Genomic DNA, 22367 nt, shown 5'->3' on the forward strand with positions numbered 1-22367 from the left:
AGGTGGAGGAGGTATGTAGCGGGTGAGAGTGGAAGACTATAATTACTGATTGAGGCAATTAAAAGCTGGATTTGAGACCAGAAGGTATGCAGGGCCTTACAATCCCAGAAAAGATGCTTCAGTGTACCCTCTGTGTCCTTGCATCTCCAGCAGCATCGATCTGAATCAGAATAGATCCTGCCTAATCTGGATGGGGTCATGTACCACCTCATTAATATTTTAAAATAAGCTTCCCAGTGGGTAACACATTTTGATGAGTGTTTTGTATAAGTTATGGCATTAACCCAATCGGTCAAGGGGAATGTTACATTTAGTTCTTGTTCCCAACGTAACATATAAGACAATTTTGCATTACTATTGTCATTGTTCATCGCCAGGTTTGAATAACAGAGGGAAAGAGATTTCATTGTGGGTGATTTTTTGTGTGCTGTGAAGCATATAAGCCCCAATTTGCTCATCGCTAGGGGGCGGACATGTTTCACTGATCTAGAATGTAAAATGTGCTTGACCCTCAGATATACGAAGAGATCCCTTGAAGGTAGTGCGAATGTTTTTTGCAGATTAGGGAAAGGAGTTAACCCTGCAATTGAATACAATGAGTGAACATGGGTTATACCCCTAGATACCCAGTGTTGTATAGGCAAGTCTGGAGATATGGCCGTGAGTGCTTGCAAGGGAGCATTAAATAGCAATTCAGGGCTTGGACACAATCGGGGACTCCAGAGCTTCCACGATCTTAATAAAAATTTGGAGGCTGATAACATACCCTGTGATTCAGTAAATGAAGAGGACCACAAATTATGTGACAATTTCTGTACATTGCCACATTTCTCTTCTAGTTGTAGCCATACTGGGCTGGTTTTGTGTGTTATTAAATCGACTCCTTGCGCTAGTACCGTAGCCATATAATAGTTTTTAAGGTTAGGTATGTTTAGACCACCACTCTCCATGGGGTGCCACAGGGTCCGAAAGGAAATCCTCGGGGGTTTTCTTTTCCATATGTGAGCATTTAAAATTTTCTGGAATTTTTGTAAGAGAGCATTGGAAAGGGCTATGGGCAATGTCCTAAACAAATATAATATTATAGGGATTGCCATCATTTTAATCGAAGAGATTCTACCCAGCCAGGAGATATTGGTTTTGTCCCACGACTCTATTTGTTTTGAAAGCTTTGTCAGGGTCTCCATATGATTCTCTAAGATAATTTGTTTGGTTGTATGAGCTATTTTGACTCCTAAGTAGGAAATCGAGCTTTTGCGCCATTCAAATGGATATTGGGCTTTGAGAATGTCTATCGTATTGGATTCTAGGTTGATGGGAAGGATTTGTGTTTTGGCAATATTGTTTTTGTAATATGATATTTTGCCGTATGCCTGCAAGGTGTGAACAACATGAGGGATTGAGTGCATCGGATCGGAAAGGAAAAGCATGATATCATCCGCAAAGAGTGCAATCTTTTTTTCTCCAGCTGGTGTGGTAAGGCCTGGGATTAGAGTATCATTTTTAATAAGTCTAACCAGTGGTTCCAGACATAGAATAAAAATATGAGGTGATAAGGGGCAACCCTGTCTGGTACCATTTTGTATGGAAAAGCTACGAGAAGTAAAGCCTGTATTGAATACCTTAGCAGAGGGCGATGAATAAAGGGCCTTAATGCTAGTGATGAAAAGGCTTGAGAACTGGAACGCTGATAGTACGTGTTCCATATAAGACCAATTCAGACGATCAAAAGCCTTTTCAGCGTCCAAAGCCATGAAGGTACTTTTTACCTTGTTTTTGAATGCCCATTCTAATAAATCCATGCAATATCTTGTATTGTCGCCTACTTGTTTACCCGGGACAAAACCTGCTTGTTCAACAGAGACTAAGTTGGGTAATAAGGGTTTTAATCTGTTGGCGATTAATTTGGCATATAGTTTGACATCTGCATTTAACAGTGAAATTGGTCGAAGGTTGCTACAGATCGTTGGAGACTTATTCGGTTTGGGCAGGGTTATGACGAATGCTTCCAGCATTTCTCGTGGAAATGAACCTGATTTTTGAACAGTGTTAAATAACTTTGTGATGTGAGGAATCAGTTGTGGTGCCAATTTAATGTAGTAGTAGTTTGAGAGTCCATCAGGACCTGGGGCTTTGTGTTTGGGAAGGGACCGTATTGCTGTCGCGACTTCCGCTTCCGTGAAGGGTGCACTAAGCATGTCATTCTGTTGTTGAGTGACCTGTGGTAGATCGACCTGTGCTAAGTAATTTATAATTTCTTCAGGGTTGGGCGTATGGGTGCTTGTATCTGTATGGAGATTGTAAAGGTCTTCGTAATAATAGGACAACTCGTCCACAATTTTATTAGGGTTATAGATTTTTGAGCCCTCCTTGGAATTAATGTAGGGAATTTTCGTCTGAAGGTATTTAGCTTTCAATTTGTTTGCTAGCAATTTACCTGCTTTGTTTCCCATGTGATAATAATGTTGTTGTAGCTTACGTGCATTAATATGGTACTCCTGAGCCTGTAATTGGCGAAGTGCCTCTTGAACTTTGGATATTTGTTTAGATAGGGATTTAGATGGATTTGTCTTATTGGATTGTTCCAATAAAGTCAGTTTTTGGTTTAACTCAGTGCACGAATTTTGGAAACGTTTTTTGAGTTGGGATCCCAATTTTATAAATTCGCCTCTGATGACCGCCTTATGGGCAAGCCATACTGTTTCAGTGGAGGTGGTGCCATCGGAGTTTGTCGTGAAATAGTTATCTAGTTCCATAGCTACAGTTTTATGATTCTTTGGGCAGTCTAAAATTGACTCGTTTAGTCTCCATTTTCCCCTTCCTTTAGCAGGATAGGGGACACCGATGACGGTTTCTATCGGAGCATGGTCAGACCATGAACGTTGACCAATTGTTTGGCTTTTGAGGTGCGGAAGTGTGGATTTATCAATCAGACAGAGGTCTATGCGTGTATACGTAGTGTGGACATGCGAAAAATAAGAGTAGTCTCTAGCTGCGGGGTATAAGTTTCTCCAAGCGTCATACAAGTCTGCTGAGTGCAACAAGTGGGACAACATTCTGCCCATTTGTATGGATGCCTTACTAGGTGGTTTGTTCTGAATGCGTTGTGTGTCTATGTGCGGGTCTAACGTGCAATTAAAGTCGCCACAAAGAATTAAGTGGCCTTTTTTGAAGCGGGATATTTTGTTGATGGCTTTCTTTACAAACGGGTATTGGGCTATATTTGGTGCATAAAGGGAGGCTACTGTTAATTGGATACCATTCAAGTCTCCTACTAGAATGAGCAACCTGCCCTCTGGGTCAGAATATTGAGTATGTAGCGTGAAAACCCAGTCAGAATGGAAGAGGATTGCTACCCCTTTGGTTTTGTTATGTGCTTGTGCGTGATAACTGATAGGATAATTTTTTGAATAAAGTTTAGGCGAATTCGTTTTCTGAAAGTGAGTTTCTTGCAAACACACTATAGCTGCTTTTGAAGCAGTCATTTCTTTTAATACCTGCCGTCTCTTATTAGGACTATTCAGGCCCTTAACATTGATGGACAGAATTTTCATAGTATTATGAGGCATTAAAGTGGGTGGAGAGTGCCTGTAATGGTGTGAGCCATAAAATGCAAGATAGGTTATCCATTAAAACATTAACAAACTGCAAATGTATCCCAATTAAACCTTTTACAAAGTTTAGTGTACACCTGGAGAGCTCTGTTAGAGATATATAGGTAATTAGGAGAAGGGGGGGGGAAATTAGGGGAAACAACAAACAAAAGTATATACAACAATCTCCATTATGAAGGAGATACGAACAGGCCATGTGGAGAACACTCTAAGGTGAACTCGAGAGGTGGCCTTGGAAGGTGGGAGAACGTGGAGCTCCTGTCCTCCTGATAGGAGGTAACTTAATAATTAAAGGAGGTGAGAAACATATATAGGCATGAAAATAATATACAAAACCATAACTACGGTTGAACATCACCTGTTTGTGAATAACCTTGGCAGCGTATACAGCATTATAGTGGGAGGACGGCAAGGGGTTACCAAGAGCCTTTATGATCGCCTATGGGCGATACCTTAAACATACAGTGCCAAAATATAGATCGGTAGACATTAGCGATATTACACATCGCAGGCAAAGTAGGAGGGAGCGTATACGAGCGTCCGAGAAAGGTATAATTAAGAGGACTGCACTTGAAGTGTCGGCTATTTAGCCGGTAACTGTATAGTGATTCTTTAGACCTGACCTGTGGAACTAACTCACCCTTCTAAGTAATTAATACCGAAATCAGGCCGCAGGGAGACCTCAGTATTGAAATGGAGAGTGACCACCTCGGTGATTATTTGGAGTTAATAACTATGGCTGTAGCTGTAGCTATAGCCAGGGTGTAAGCGGCACCGGTCTGTAAGCGGCGACACGGTAATAGGGTGGCAGGTGAACAGGTAGTGTATAAAGGAGTTAACGGAAAAAGAAAATTAAAATATATAAAGCCGTAAAATGTGACCTAAACTAATGGTATCAATGTATTTCCCGAGAGGGAGTCGGCGATGTTACAGCAGGTTGTGGAGAGCGATAGATCACGCAGTGGGTGAACAAACCCCAACGTGCTCTTAGAAATCGAAGGGTGATCAATACCTATTGAACCCGAGAACGGGTCTGGCACAGGGGGGATTGCGTATCAAGTATTTAACATTATTAACATTTAACATTTACATTGACACACCATACCCAAGTTGATAAAAAATCCCGGTGGATGATAAGCAAAGTTCATGTCTTTGAGGACTGTGCTCCCGCCATGTGCCAGTCCGCCAGAATCTTCTTCGGGGAGGCTTCTCCGGGTACTGTACTTTCGCCGTCCGTGTTGCGCCATAATCCCCATTCCGAGAGGGCCTTCATGCCTTCGCAAGCGTTGGTGAATGTCCTGGTAGAGCCTTGTCTCCAGACGATCAGTTTCGTCGGGTATCCCCACTTGTAGTTCACGTTGTTGTTCCTCAGCGTTTTGGTGATGGTTATGAATTCTCTGCGTTTCGCCATGGTGGCAGCTGATAAGTCCGCGAATAAAGCAATTTTAGAGTGAGGGTCTGGAAGAGTCGCCATTTTTCTCGCTGCTGTGAGTAATGCATCTTTATGAGCATAGTAGTGGAATTTGACTATAACGTCTCTCGGTGTTTCGGGAGACAACCGAGACGGACGTGGAAGCCTATGCATACGGTCGTAGGCCCAAGCAGAGTCGGGAAGAGCAGGGACTAAGGCCTTGCATATGGAAAGCACGTATTGAGGGAGAGTGTCTTGGGAGACATCATCCGGAATACCTCTAAATCTGACGTTCTGCCTTCTTGACCTGTCTTCCAAGTCTGCTAATTTCAGTTTTAGGGTCTCATTGTCGTCCGAAAGAGATTGAAGCTTGTCCACCACTTCATTATGTGCGTTGCACAAATCGCCCGTTTTATTTTCCAGGTGGCTTGTCCGATCACCCAGACTCGACAACTCTCTTCGCAGTTCACTGTCTATGCGGTGAAAATCCGCTTTGATTGTTGCTCTTAATTCTTGGAGCATCCTATGGAGGCTTTTCTCCGTAATTGGTGATTCAGAGTACTTAGACGAAGTCGATTCGTGATCCGAGAGTCCGTCCGACGTGGCCTCTGTTTCCTCGCCGCCATCTTTGGTCAATGTTTGGCGGTCTTTTTTCTTCGTTTTGGTCGAGTCGTGGACCTTGTTCTGTTTGGAAGGTGACATTTCCTATGTCCAGTATCTCCCTCAAATAATAGCCGGTAAATTAGATGAGTTACTGCTTTTAGTAGCTTGATTGTAGCTGCTCAGGAGGGAAAATCGCCGGAGCTCTTATTCCATGCGACTGAACGCGCCGGAAGCCAGACACGCCCCCCCCTCCATATGCTCTTAATAACACTTCCAATACACCTAATCTTTGCAGTACACATATGTCTCCCTCAATTCTTGACTTGGGGATTGCACATTAGTGAAGCTGCCCTTTTGGCCAGGAAATAGGAAAATCCTTACCAGAATACTTACCCGAATTTTCTTTTCCTGTCCATTTCCATGGCAGCATCAACTTCCCACCCTTCAGTTGAGGCTTTATAATATGACTGAGGCTTTTACAGAAAGAGGGGGATTTATTGATGTGAATAAGATGTGTTAATTAATACTTCCTATCCTGGCTGCTGAGTGGGGATTTAATCTATTAGGGATGCTGGGGAAAGAAAATTCAGTAACATGGGTAAGAATTTTCCTATATATTGAACATAAGAACTCCACGGACTAATGATGAGATTCTTGATGACATTTTTGAGTGAGAAACTCAAATGTTTTATCAATAATTGGCAACAAAAGTTCAGTTTTATTATTTTTACAAGTCCTTATAATGCTACCCTTATGCTTATTATATGTTTTTTTATGGCTGTAATAGTTAACGTTGGTGCTTTAGATTTTTTCAAATTACATTTCCCATAATGCTCAGCCAGTCTTAAAGCTTGTGGGATGTATAGACCACACATTGTTTGTAGTTCACAAGTACATATCTATTGGTACATAACCACAAGTATGCTATCTAGTCGATATGAGTGTGATTTATCACTCTATTAAAACTTATCATGCAGCAATTTAAGTAAATGTTGTTCCAGAAATTGTACTTTGACCTAAACAAAAGCATTCTGGGCAGGCTCAAAACTGAATAAAACATTTTAATACAAATATAAATCTAGATAAACATTGACAAGTAGTCCCAGTTTTAATATTTGCCACTTTCCTCTGGCATTGCATCAAATTGAATAATCTTTTCAATATGTACCTTACATGAGGCATATAAGGACAGTGTGATAAAATGTGTTTAGGAGAGATGGCAATTAACCAGGATTTTCTTTTTTTTTTTTTACATACAAAATTTACAATAACTCCAACTCCAAAACAGCATTTTGCATTTTATAACTTTTTGCCTAAATAACTAGTGGTATTTGCATTATCAAGTTTATATACCTTTTGCAATAATTTATTGTTTTGACGCAACTTGCAACTTAACCTTGACTCCTGTGCCTCAATTTCCTCATTATCAAATACTTTCCTTTTGCTAGTTCCTAACATGTGATGTTACAGCTCTGTGAGTCCTTTCTGTCCCTCGCTTCTGTCCCTCGCTTCTAAGTACAACTGCACATGCCATCAGGATTTGCAGCAAATGTTTCTGTTTGCTGTAGTTCAGGCTAAAAGCTCCACGAATGCTGTAAGTACCAGCATCAACTACAGCAAGACTGGACGATTTTTGGATTTCTCGCTAATGTGACATCCCAGAAATGCAATGGTGGAGGTTCCAGCAGATATGCAACAGCCGAGAAAGGTGACCAAAGTGATTTTACACTTATTACTTACAGCAATCCCTTCTTCCAGTTCAAATAGCACATATCATGACTGGAAGCCTCAGCAATGGAACTTGTTAAAATGTCAGTTTGATAGCACAAAATCTCTGGCAGCAACAGTTATAGTGATCATTATTGATACTTGACTACAGCAGGGAATGCCATGATCAGCTGTCACTGACCTACTACTGGGCAGCTACTTTGTTGAAACTGTGCAGTGATAGTGAATTATTCCCCCAGACTTAATGATTGCTGTGACGGAACGCTGGCACTCCGACTGAGTACCTCCGCCAATCGATGCGCCTAGTGCTCGCTGAGGACTCCAAGCACTCCAACCGACACCATCAGCACTGCAGACCCCACTTCCAGCGATGCAGCTGCGCCGGGGTCTCGCCGTCTCCACCCACCCTGGATCCAGCTCCCAGTGGGTGAACCTCTCCTAAATCCAGAGAGCGAAGCAGGAACAAATCAAGCTATTGCAAGAGCTTACTCTGGGGAGTAAGTGATTATAGCAATCCCCAGAGTGTAGGTATCCCTTCCCCAAACATGAGCCAAGGCTTCAAGAAAGGTTCAAGATTATCTAATTTTAATGACCACACACTGGCTTTTATGCAAGTCCCTATGCAAGGGGACATCCCACAGGGTGGGACACAGTGCAACCAATCACAGGCAATACAAACAAAACACTCCCACAGTGACATCACAATCACTCCTAACTATCCTGGTGATAATTGGGAAGAAATCAAATTATCTCCCAGGACAGAGGCAAGACTCCATTAACCACATGGTTACAAAAAGACATAAAATTACACAATGTTACAATTACTACATAAAACATACACATGCAACATATCCCCAGATAGCTTAGATCTGAGTGCACATTATTATTGAATGGCGCTCAGATCACATACATACAATTCAATCGCCATGGAGCCAAAGTCTTTTCCATAGTCTTTCGTTACACGAATAGGCTCCATGGCATAGCTGTCTGGGGTAGCACTACTCACATACTGAAAGTCAGAAATATGCAGAAATACACAAAAGAACCTTTCTGCAGGGGAAAATACAGCTATCAGCACAGGGGCCATAGTCGGAAGGCAGGAGGCTAGCCAGTAGTCCCCTCCAGGCAACTGCTGTTATGACAACCCTAAACTGTCATCTAAGGTTTGCCACATGTGTAGGTAGAGGGTATTGTGTATGGGCATACCAAACAGGAACAACTTTAACTGTTCCCCTGACCTCCATCCCTTTACTTAACCGAAATAACCAAGCCACAGACTGACTTGGTGAAAATAGTCCACAGCTTTATTAAATATTATATATATATATATATATATATATATATATATATACATATATATCTCTTAAACATCAACTTTTAAAACATATTAAAATAATTTAACTTTCTCAGTAAAATAAACGTCACTGAGAACCACCTTGCCAACCAAACACAATCACTTGGGCAACTGCCCTCCCCTCTCGTCCCAACCAGCAGAAAGGCCTTTCTTGGGCCTTTCATTATTGTAATGCTAACCACTAGCCGATCATTGGCTCAGTGGACACGTCTGTTATCCAGGTGTACAGACACAAAGATACAAACACTATCACACATGCAGATATACAGACACACAACTTCAAACAAAGACACACAGATATAGACATACAGATAAAAACACAGTCACACATACAGTTGCACAGACACACTGATACACACACTGACACACATACAGATACACATACATACAGATAACACAGATACAAATAATGACACACAAATAGATACACAATCATAGAGACACTCAAACAGATGCAAACACTGATACACATGAAAAAACACAGATACAAACACTGACACACATGCAGATACAAATACTGAGACACATAAAGATGAATACACACACTGACACACATACAGACACACACGCAAACAATGGCACATATGCATAAACATACAGATACACAGACTGACACAAATGCATAGACATACAGATGCAAACAATGATACCCACACACAGATAAGACAGACATACAGATACACACACAGACACATGCAGATACACAGATACACACACTGACACACATGCAGATACACATGTACATATATTGACACACATGCAGATACACAGATATAAACTCTGACACGCATAGAGACACAGACACACAGATACACACACTGACACATACAGATACACAGATAAAACACAAGGACACACACAAATACACATACCTATAGATACATACATACAGATACACAGACATACAGATGCACACACTTACACATTGTCAGGATTGGGTAACCTCTTCACACAGAATACAGAGAGTACCGGACCTTAGTGTCAAGTATAATCGTATGTAACTCAGAATGCAGTACTTGCTGAAAAAATACATTAAAGCAAAGTATGATGCTAACAATCCAATAGGGGCAAGACAGAAGCAAGGTCAGGCAATCCAATGATCAAAATCCAGGGAGCAGAGGTTCAACAATGGTAAGGCAGTCTAAGGTCAGGTAAAACAGGTATTCAGGAGATCAGGAATGCAGGTAATAACAGGGAGGTCACACACAATAACTGAGCAATTAAAGCTCAGCTGTTTTAGGTTTAAATAGTGTGCTATACAAAAAGCACACCTACTTAACAACCCTCCATAACACCCTATTGGTGTGTGGAGCTGTCAATCTGGGTTGCCATGGAGGTGAATATTGATTTAAATATGTTCCAGCACGCTGTCTTGCTGTGTGGAAAGATCATGCACGTCACCCAGGCGTCTATCGTTGCATAGGAGACGTGATCAGAGTTCATGGGTCGCAGTCCACCTCTTGCATTCGCGCCATGACCGTGTATCTCCGTTGAAGCAGCGAGGGAGCAGAGGCAGTGGAGGTAAGTTGTGACTGAACATGGCTGAGCATAACATGCGCTCTAGATAGGCCATAATAAGCCTCAAAATATGATTTAACAAGCCCAGGGTCAAAGATATAGAAAAACAGAATAGTCAATACGAAACCGTGTCAGAAACAAGAAGAAGCTACCTGAAAGGGGGTATAGCTTTTCCTGATGTATATAGGATCTATGAAGCCTGTAAAGCATCTCAGCTTTTAATGTGGATGAATACGGATCAGGACAACTCACCATGGTTTGGTATAGAACAAGAAAGTAGCCCCAAGTATAAACTACCTATTATGGTGTGGATAGGCATATTAGATTTAGTTGTATTGGAGAAAAATCATTTTACCAATAACATTCTAAGCGATATGGTTACAACTTCAAAAATACTTATGAAAAAAACTTAATTTGAAAGATAAAATATTCTATGACACCCCAATAGAGGTTTTACGTTATCTAGTGATAAAGCTAGATATTAAACCCTGGCTTCAACTAGGGATAAGTAAGATTTCAGATATATGTGAAGGATATAAACTGAATACATTTAACCAACTACAACTAAAATATAATATACCTATAAGCGATACATTTAAATATCTAAGATTAAAGAATTTTTTAATGTCTAAATCAATATGTAAAGAACATTATATAACCTTTCAAATTGCTAATAGCCAAAAAAAAGGGAGTATTGCTAGATTTTCTAGATTATTTGATCTATTGGACCAGGATTTCCAAATCCCTTCCTTTAATAAATGGGAGATCGATATTGGTAAATCTATACCTTTTGTAGAATGGATTAGAGGTACTCAACTAGTAAAACAATCTATTCATAATGTATCACTATTGGAAACCCATCTTAAACTAATTTATAGATGGTATCTTGTCCCAGTTAGAATGCATAAGATCGACCCTATTCATAGTAAAATTTGTTGGAGATATGGATTGAAAGATGGTACAATATATCATATATGGTGGGAATGCCCTAGACTAAACAACTTAAAAACACAGATGCTTGACCTAGTAAAATCTTTATGTTATGACATAAATGAAATTAGCCCACAAATGTTTTTATTTAATATCGGTCTTCCTACACAGAATAATAGACTTCTGACCCATATTTTCTCTGCAGTCAAAATCAGCATCGCTAGATGTTGGAAATCTCCTATGCCTCCGGACTGGATAGAGATTATGGCTCAAATTGATTCTCAATATAAAATGGAGACGAGCTATGTTTTTAGCTCACAACCTAAGAAAAACGAAAAAGTTTGGTCCCCCTGGACATCCAAATATATAAGCAAGACTTAGGTATATCTCTGGACTGTTCTGCCCCCTCTCCATTGGCCAATATTCCTTTTCCCTTTTTTTTTTTTTTGTCGCTGTATGTTTTGTTTTTAATGTTTATATATAATCTAGATATTTTGAATGTCTTGATAGATATTATCACCTATATTGCACATGTATATTAATATATGATATATCTCTATTTATTGCTACAATTTTTGATATACTTGGATTGATGAGGCTATATGTGACAAACAAATGTGTTTATATGTATTTGTTGAAACTTTTTTGAATAAATATGATAAATAAAAAAAAGAAACATAAAAAAGAAACAAGAAATCAACTACTCAGTATACACTCTCGGACTAAAATAAACCACGACATGGAAATGATCCTCAGAAGGAGGGGAGTATATAGGGATAACCATTTTTTTTTTTTTTTTTATAAACCTTAACCTACAGGATCCTGTTATGGGCATATGCAAATTTTAAAAATGTTTGAACTAAAAGTTGTATTTCTTAAACGTTGCAAACTGACAATTTGTTGGAAATGGAAAATATTGTTTTTCATACAATTTTTTTTTATTATTAAATGGCCTCTTACCCATATTAAGTGAATATGGTGATTAGACTTAAGGACAGCATTTTGTCCTAGGTTAGTGAAATTCCCCAAGTAAGGGAAATTCCTATGTCATGTGTACCCTTAATTTGTGGTATAAACATAGATAATATCATGACAAAAGACTGATTAAGATGTTCCCATGTGAAATGACCAAGTAATGGTCTTGTATCTTTGCCAAGTTAAGGTAATTCCAAACATGATCTAATTAAAAGGGTAAGGTATAAATAAGTATGTGTACTTATTAATAATAGAGACAAACAGAGGAGAGACTAAGAGACTTAGTAAGAGGAACTCTTACTAACTATATATTATAGCTAAGATATCTGTACAATTAGTCCTGCTAAATTCTATGCTTTAAGACATTTATAGTGGTAAATAGGGAAAGCAGCTGAGGTTACAATCCAGTAAGTGATGGAGTGCAGATCATGTTCTGCGTGAGAAGCATCAGAATGCCATGTGGCCTATGACTTGGAGGTGTACAGGCCCGCTGGTTTCACTCTGGCCAGAGCAGCGTGGGACCAGAGACATCGTGGCTGCATCCAGGAGAATCCACATAAAGTACAAACCATACTTAATTGGCCCAGTCCCAAAGATAAAAAAGCAATATAATGGTTTATGGGATTCACTAACTTTTATCAGTCTTTTATACATGGATTCGCACAAATATGCGCACCTATTACTGTTTTTACTAAGAAACAAGACAAGTTCACTAACTCCAGGCACAAGAGGCCTTCAACCATCTCAAGGAACTTTTTACTCAAGCTCCTTTACTGGCATAACCTTATACCTCCAAGGCATTTTTTTTTTAATGTCGATCAAAGATCATAATACACAATACACATCACACTTTTAGTCTCATTTCTGTAAACACATGAGAATCCTGCAAATTTTTTCCTCCGCCTATCACCCCCAGTTCAATGGGCAGTCCGAATGATCAGCCAAACCTTGGAACAGTACCATCTCTGCTACACTTCATACTTACAGAATGATTGGCTATTCTTGTTCCGAACTGCTGAGATCTCCTAAAATACCAGGTTCAACAATCCAAAAAGTATATTCCTTTTTATGCCAACTATGGATGCCATTCCCTTTTCTTATTGATCCTCCCTTGTCCCACAACCGTCCTGGAAGTCGCTCACTGATTAAACCAATTTAGACAATGCAAACAACTGTTACAATGCACCTTAAACAAAGCACAGCAATGCTATAAGAGACATGCCACCAACAAAATGTCACTGAAGCCTCCCTATGTGCCAAGAGACAAGGTCTGGCTGTTCACATATAACTTGTGTTTGTCCTGCCCGTCCAAGAAGCTAGGTCCAAACTACATTGATCTGTGGTGATTAACCTAGTGGCAGTACGCTTGGAACTCCATTCAACATACAAATTACAACCAGTTTCCCATGTCTTCCTCCTAAAGCCATGGAACACTAACAGGTTTCCTCAGCACAATGACACCCCACCTGCTCTTGTCATTGTTGATGGTTCTGAAGAATCCAAGAGATCTTGGCCACTTAGAATACTACATTCACTGGATAGGTTATAACATGGAGGAACGTTCCTAGGAGTCAGCTAGTAATGTTTATGCCCCTGCCAAGGTGAGGGCTTTCCTCTGGAAGCATCCTGGTTGGCCTGCCCTGGTTCATACCCTGAGGTCGCACCTGTAAATGTTTTACAACCTGAAGAACTTGTTATCCAATTAATTTGTAATTACAACGATCCTAAAAAATGCAAGATATTTGTGAATAGTCATCAAGGCAAAGACAGGTGTTTTTTGGATCAAATTGATCAAATAAGTTGCCATGGCAACCAATAGAATGTCTATCAACATTTGGAACCAGAATAGCACCTGTCTTGTCTCTATGATTCCCCTCTTTTGTCAGCTGTACATCTTTAGTGACTGAAATAATTCCATATTGACATTTACATATTAAAGATACATGATAAATGCATATACCAGTCAGAACTACATATACATATACATTCTGCAAAACAAACAAGACGATAAATGTAAATTATAAATGTAGATTAGTGATGTCGCGAACATGACATTTTCCGTTCGCGCACGGCGAACGCGAACTTCTGCAAATGTTCGCGAATGGGCAAACCCGGCGAACCGCCATAGACTTCAATAGGCAGGTGAATTTTAAAACCCAAAGGGACTCTTTCTGGCCACAATAGTGATGGAAAAGTTGTTTCAAGGGGGCTAACACCTGGACTGTGGCATGCCGGAGGGGGATTCATGGCAAAACTCCCATGGAAAATTACATAGTTGATGCAGAGTCTGGTTTTAATCCATAAAGGGCATAAATCACCTAACATTCCAAACGCACCACAAACAACTGCAAACAGTCCATTTGCACAACCGCAAACTCCCCATTTGCACAAGGTTGGATACCAAGCTAGCCATGTCTCGTTCCTTGTCCTCACTGATGTCATTGAAGGTCTCTTCCTCCACCCAGCCACGTACAACACCAAGGGTCCCCGAAAGGTGACAACAAGCCCCCTGTATTTCTTTTTAAATGTACACTACTGTTACACCAGATATGAGTTGCACTGGTGTGACACTGTGCCCTGGCAGGCCCTGAAACGCACACGTGTGAAGGAAACTGCTATTATTTCACAGTCAAATTTCTAGGTTTTTTTTTTTAATGTACACTACTGTTACACCAGATATGAATTGCACTGGTGTGACACTGTGCCCTGGCAGGCCCTGAAACGCACACATGTGAAGGAAACTGACTGCTATTATATTACAAGAAAGAAATGAGGAAAGCTTTTAAAAGTTTGGGTTTGTACATTTGATGCAATAAGTGTGTTTTTCTTTAATACCTTTTCACCCTCTTTGCATGAACCCAATTTACATATATTACTAATATGTTTCTGAACATGTATATTATATTATTCACTCACTCACTCACTCTCTGGGCCGGCCTAAGACATCATGCTGCCTAGGTCCAACGATAAATGATTATGGGGGATAATGTATAATAAACAAAGGTTACTGGCTATGGGGAGGATAATGTATAATAAACACAGGTTACTGGCTATGAGAGGATAATGTATAATAAACACAGGTTACTGTCTATGGGGGGATAATGTATAATAAACACAGGTTACTGGCTATGAGGGGATAATTTATAATAAACACAGGTTACTGGCTATGGGGGATAATGTATAATAAACACAGGTTACTGGCTATGGAGGATAATGTACAATAAACACAAACAAAAAAAAAAAAAAATGAATGCAGCTTCAGAATTAATCTAAATTGTATGCTGTCTAGGAGGTGAGAGGGTCTGGGAGGGAGGGACTGCTGCTGATTGGCTGGAATGTGTCTGCTGACTGTGAGGTACAGGGTCAAAGTTTACTCAATGATGATGATTAGGGGGCGGACCGAACATCGCATATATTCGCCGTCCATGGCGAACGCGAACACGCGATGTTCGCCGGGAACTATTCGCTGGCAAACCATTCGGGACATCACTAATGTAGATACATTAAAATACACATCTTCCTAAGTTTTAATATATAGACCTATGACAAAAAATCAACCTGTTGGTAAAATAACATGTTTCTAAGTTTATTTAGTTAAATTTCTTACTAATTATTCAGCAGTATTTTTTCCTCCAAGTCTTCAGACGACGAGAGAAATTCAAATGTGAGTCATTAGGTCTCATTTCAGTTATAGCCATGTTTGTCTTATGCCTCAGCTTTCCTGTGAGGCGTCTTTCTTTAGGGATGTGTTCTCTTTTCCTTTTGACCTAATTGAGGGTCTCCAAAAAAAACATACAAGTGAAAACATGTTCAATCTTTTCTACTTGTCGGAAAAAATTAAGTTTTACTGAAGAAGGTCAAGAGTATATGCTATGTTTTGACAAACGTCTGAAGACATTAAACAAATAATTCCAAATTCATCAAATAAGGAAATTATTTTCTAATTGCAACATATATACAGGATGGTAAATAGACATAGACATCATACGTGTGTCTGCACGGTGTACTATGTGTATTTATATATATATATATATATATATATATATATATATATATATATATATATAAAAGAGAGAATGGAAATTAAAAATGTATTGGTTTATTCTTAGGAATGTAAAATAAAAACAGAATATTTTTCTCCAGTTTCCTCTATTTCCTGTGCTATATATTTTGTGTTTTTCTATCTATATAAAAACGTGATGTATTATTTGCCAAACTTACTTATGACATGTTAACCAGTGGCATAATAAATGTAGAGAAGCCCCTGATGCAAGACTATTTTTGAGTCCTCTCTAGCGCAAGGATGGCCAAAATGTAACTTATTAACTTACACAATACTTTGCCAGCTGGAAATCTACAATTTTCCCATCCTTGCAGGGTTGTATTTGTGAGAGTGTTCGTGTCTTTGAATGCAGTCATGTTTTTGTATGGCATGTGTGTGTGAATATAGTAGTGTGTTTGTATGTACTATTGCCATTTGAAAGCAGTGGTGTTTTTGTATGTAGTCTTAGCGTTTAAATGCATTTGTGTTCTAGTGCATTTGTGTTGTGTGCTGACCTTTGAATGTAGATGTGCATTTATGCAAAATGTTGAAGTCTGGATGCAGGGGTATATCTGTGTATTGTGCTGGTGTTTTAATGCACTACAAACAACTTTAATGCACTATAAAAAACTACACAAACTACCACACACACATACTGACACAGATACAGATACACACTGCCACACACACATATACTAACATAAGTACGCATACACACTGACACAGATACACACATATACTGACACATATATGCAAACTAACTGACACATACATAGATACACACTCATACTGAAACAGTTACATATACACTGATACACAGACACAAACATACTGATACAGGTGCATATACACACAACACACTGACACACACATACACACTGCCACAAATACACATACATACTGACACAGATACACATACACACTGACATATATACAGACACAAATACACATACACACACATACTTACTCAGATACACATTCACACAAATACATAGATACAGACTCATACTGACACAGATTCACATACACACCTACAGACACACAGATACACACCCATACTAATACAGATACACACTGACACACACAAAGGTACACTCACATACTGACACAGATACACATACACACACACACTGACAGATACACACACAAACATACACACTGATACATACATTATTATTTCCATATGTTAGCCACCCTCCTGTTTCCATACTTTTGGGTGTAGGAGGGTGGCTTCCATGTGGTCCAGTGGGACTGCTGGCTGAGGCCAATTTGTCTGGGGCTGCTAGAAGTCTGCTCCTTTCTCTCTGTAGCTTCCCTCTTTCCTCCTCCTCTCTGCATTATCCCAGTCTTCCCCATGAACTCCCCTCCCCTCTGAACTCTGAAAACATTGCCTCCCAGTATCATCTGACAGGGGTTATTAACGATCCCTTGCTCCCGGCTGGGCCCCTTAACAGAGATGCCCATCAAGTGTTTCTAAGTTCATTGGCCACTCAATGGGCACCAACAGCATGTGGTCCAGGTTCCACAACTGACCTTGTCACAAATGGGTAACCCAACACGCAGAATAATAACCCTCCTATAGGTAAAATAAATGCTTAGACCTATCCTTAGAATGGCCGGGCTAAACAGTAATAAGAATAGAATAGTCAAAACAGGCCTAAATTGAAGGGAACCAGAGAATAACTAAAACGAATACAAGAGCCGAGTCAAGGGAACTAGAAAACCAAAGTAGTCAGGAAAAAGCAGAGTCAATAACAAAATAGCACAAAACCAGTAAGAAATGCACTCTTGGGACACTAGTAAACTAGGAACCACAACAAGGCACTAAAACACAGGCTAAATGTGCTTTTATGTTTGGGGGCGTGATTGATCTAGTCACGCCCCCAAAATGTGAGAGGGCGTCTGGAGATACTGCCGTCAATACTGCCCATCACCTGACGTCAGTACGTGTGCGTCGTGTCATACAAAGGGGTGTGGGACCAGCGTCCAGGAGAATACCAGATCGGGTAGGAAGACTGGAGAAGGCGGTCCACCAAATTGGAGAAACAGCTGATCGGCGGACTGCCAAAGTAAGTACAGGATTCCTTACATTACACCCCCCCCCCGCCCCCTTCAGAACCTCCTACATGGTGGGAACCACCAGGAAGATGAGGAAAACGGCATGGAAAGCCCTGAGCAAACATGGAGCATGGACATCATGAACAGCAATTCAGGAGCTTTCCTCCAGACCATAACCCCTTCAATGCACCAGATACTGCAGACTATCCCTGATATAAGAATTGATAACAGCCTGAACCTCATATTTCTCATGATCTTCAACAAGGACAGGAGGAGGGGACCGGGAATGCCTGGAGTATTTGTTACAAGAGGTTTCAATAAAGAAACATGAAAGGAATTGGGGATGCGTAACGCAGGAAGCAACTGCAACTTTTAAGAAACAGGATTCGCACTTCATAAAATCGTGTAAGGACCAATGAACTGAGGAGCGAATTTCGTGCATGGAACCTTCAAATGAATGTGCTGTTACTCAACCATACCTTATCACCGACTTGATACGTGGGATCCGTTGATCAACATATTTCTTCTGAACAGAAGATTGACTTGTCAAGATGTGCTGGGTTTGTTCCCATTTCTCTTGCAGGTTCTCCAAATAGTTCTCAACAGCAGGAATTCCTGATGAAGGAAATGAAGCTGGAAGAATAGCACGATAAAACCCATAGTTGAGATAATATGCACTGTGCCTAGTGGATTCACTCTGGTTACAGTTATGAGCATATTCAGCCCAGGGAATCAAAGCTGCCCAATTGTCCTGATTATGCAAAATAAAACATCTTAAATATTGTTCCAATGACTGATTTGTTCTTTCAGTAGCCCTATTACAGAGTGGGTGACATGAGACATAGTTTGATACCAAGACGAGTAGTGAATTCTTTCTAAAAACGAAATATGAATTGTGGACCTCTGTCCGATACTATTTCTTACTGTAAGCCATGTAGTCTAAATACTTTTCTAGCAAATATATCCACCGATTCTACTGTAGATGGTAGTTTATACAAAGGCACAAAATGGCTAGCGTCCAGGAGACTACCAGATCAGGCAGGAAGACTGGGGGAGGCGGTCCGCCTGATCTCAGAAACAGCTGATAACAATGGCCAGGATTCTTTACATCTTAACTGCCTCAATCATGTATCCTGCAGTGTGGTCATCAAATAGGGATACCTTTGCACATTCAAATCATTTTTCACAGATTAATATATATTTGTATACATATATACATACATAAATAAATAGATATAAGGTGTAATAAATCACAACTATTAAAACTGGCAGCTACATACGTTTCACAAGCGTCTAGAATGAGTGAAAGCTCAAAAATCTAAAAAGTATGTGCGCTCAAAAGTAAATACTATAGAAAATGTATAATATATTTATTGAGTTATAACTCATATAAAATCACTATAAATGTAAATAAAATTACAAATAAATATAAATAAATGAATCAAAACAGGCAAAAAATGATAAATAAAAATATATATAAACCTGAACCCACTGATCTCAACTATGCACAAATGAATTCTATATGTTAGAGATACATAGTATGCATAGTGTAAGATGGGATGTCAAACCAGCTGCCTAATAAGTGACATACGTAATATAAAAAGAAACAACATCAAATATAAACAAATGAAAAATAAATAAAGATAAAATAAAAGAAAATAGTACCTGCCTCGGTGTGGGCCCCCCACCGAGGTGTGTATATATATATGGAAGTCAATACTTGAAGAAGCAGAACAAAGTAAACAATAAATGAAGAGAAATAAGTGTGAATTCTAAGCAGCAGACCTCCGTCAGATGGCAATTAAATACACCGCGGTCGAGATCTTCAAAAAAGACTGCGGTGTAATTGTAGCAGACCACCCACAGCTGCGGCCGATGGAACACAAGCAAACCGTGAACTTATACCGCGGTCGGAATCTTCACAAAAGACCGCGGTATAGATAGATGAAAAGGCGGTCAGTCAACCCGAGGGTCCTCACCTTCAGAGATCCGGAGTGAAATGGCACAGGGAACTATCACTAACAGAAAACTAATGATGAATTGTTAAAAATAAAAATAAAATAGAAATGAATAAGGCAGCCGAAAAAGCACAGCGGGTCTAGTAATGAAATGCAGCCACGTCTACGCGTTTCATCCCGCCCACGGGACTTTATCAAGACTGGATAGCTGCAAAAAAGACCTGATTTAAATACCCACAACACTAATGAACTAATTGAACATATGAGGGGAAAACACCCTAAAATAGGGAAATTTATCAGATACATTTCACAAAATAGCAACAATTTGTATGCATATATCTATAAAGAATACTCTTTAGAAAGATATATAATATATATAATAGTTAGGCAACATAATATAAGTAACTAAATAGAATATTGGTCAAAAATACAAAAATATAAACATATGTACAGAAAATCGATCAAATAACCATTTAAAGGGACAGACTTAATTTGTGTAAAATATAATTAAAGTTGAAAATAAAATTAAAATTAATATTAAAATTAAAATCCTTGATGGAAGTTAGGATGTCACTACCAAAGACCAGAAACGATAGATACATATACATCTGATGTAAAACATGCGGGGACAAATCTCCCCATTAGACAAGGGTACAGGGTAAACCAAGAATAAATGTGAATACTTATCCCCCATTTCACAAAGGAGTAGAGTGAACATGAATACTTAGAACAACTCCAGCTGCTCATTCAGGCCATTAGGTGTCATGGTATTGAGCCTAAAAATCCAAACTGACTCAGACTTAATCAGTTCCCTTTTCCTTATAGCCCCATCCTGATGGGGGGAATATGAGCTATCCCCATAAGTTAAAAACCAGATGGATTATTCTCATGAAAAATGGCAAAGTGACGGGCTACTGAAGACCTGTTGTCATTACGAATAATAGCTGTTCTATGCTCACGAAATCTACATTCCAGGGGTCTTGTGGTTTGGCCTACATATTGACGCCCACAAGGGCAAGTTAGTAGATATACCACAAAAGAAGTGTTACAAGTAATATCAGATTGAACTGAAAAGGTTAAGTCAGAATTATTAGAGGGGCTAAACATAGAACTCTGATGACAAATATAGCTACATGTGAGACATTTAGTGTGACCACAACGTTTATTGGGTAACCCATCTTTATGAACCACTTTATATTTCTCAGTAGGATGATATAACTTGGAAAGGGCTAATATTTTCTTTAGACTTGGGGCCCTTCTGAATGTAACTTTCGGGATTTCTGAGATACAAAAGGATAGCCATGGGTCCTTGGTTAGAATAGGCCAATATATGTAGAAGATATTGATAATATCGTCAAAACTCTTATTGAACGTGGTGGAAAATATAGGTGTAGAACCTTTTCCCACCTCTTTAGTGCTGATGTTAAACTTGGCTCTTTTTAATGTGGAAACATGAGATTTACCCAATAGTTCAAGAATCGTATAATGCTCACTAGTATGAGATTCATGTTCCCCATGAGTCAATGACGTTGACAGATTGGAAGGACTCAGGACTTGAGGCTTAGGCCAAAGTGTGTAATTTAAATGATGCCCTTTCATATAGGCCTTTAAGATCTTATCAGGTGGATAAGATTTTTCTATAAAACGCTGACAAAGCATAAGAGACTCTTTCTCATAATCTGACACAAACATGCAGTTTCGTTTGATTCTGGCAAACTGCCCGAAGGGAATATTCTGAATCCATGTGGGATGATGGCCACTATTGGCATGTAGATAACCATTAACATCTACGCTCTTTAGGTATGTTTTGGTGGTAATATGCCCTTTAGAGCCCGTAAGTGATAAATCCAAAAAGTCAATAGTAGACTTATGTTTCTTATAGGTAAAGGATAGACCCCAAAGGTTACTATTGATATAAGACATAAAATCTTCAACTTCATTCCAATCACCCCTCCAAACAATGAGGATATCATCGATAAACCTACGATATACGGCGAGGCGCTCCATCCAATGAGGTTCAGTGAGTATCATCGATTGTTCCCAGTAACCCATGAACAAGTTAGCATAGGATGGAGCGAAACTCGCCCCCATCGCATTTCCTCTGGTTTGTACAAAAAACTTGTCGTTAAATTCAAAATAATTATGTGTTAACATAAATTATGTGAATCTGATGATA

The sequence above is a fragment of the Pelobates fuscus genome, chromosome 5 (assembly GCF_036172605.1).
Source record: "Pelobates fuscus isolate aPelFus1 chromosome 5, aPelFus1.pri, whole genome shotgun sequence".
Taxonomy (NCBI): domain Eukaryota; kingdom Metazoa; phylum Chordata; class Amphibia; order Anura; family Pelobatidae; genus Pelobates; species Pelobates fuscus.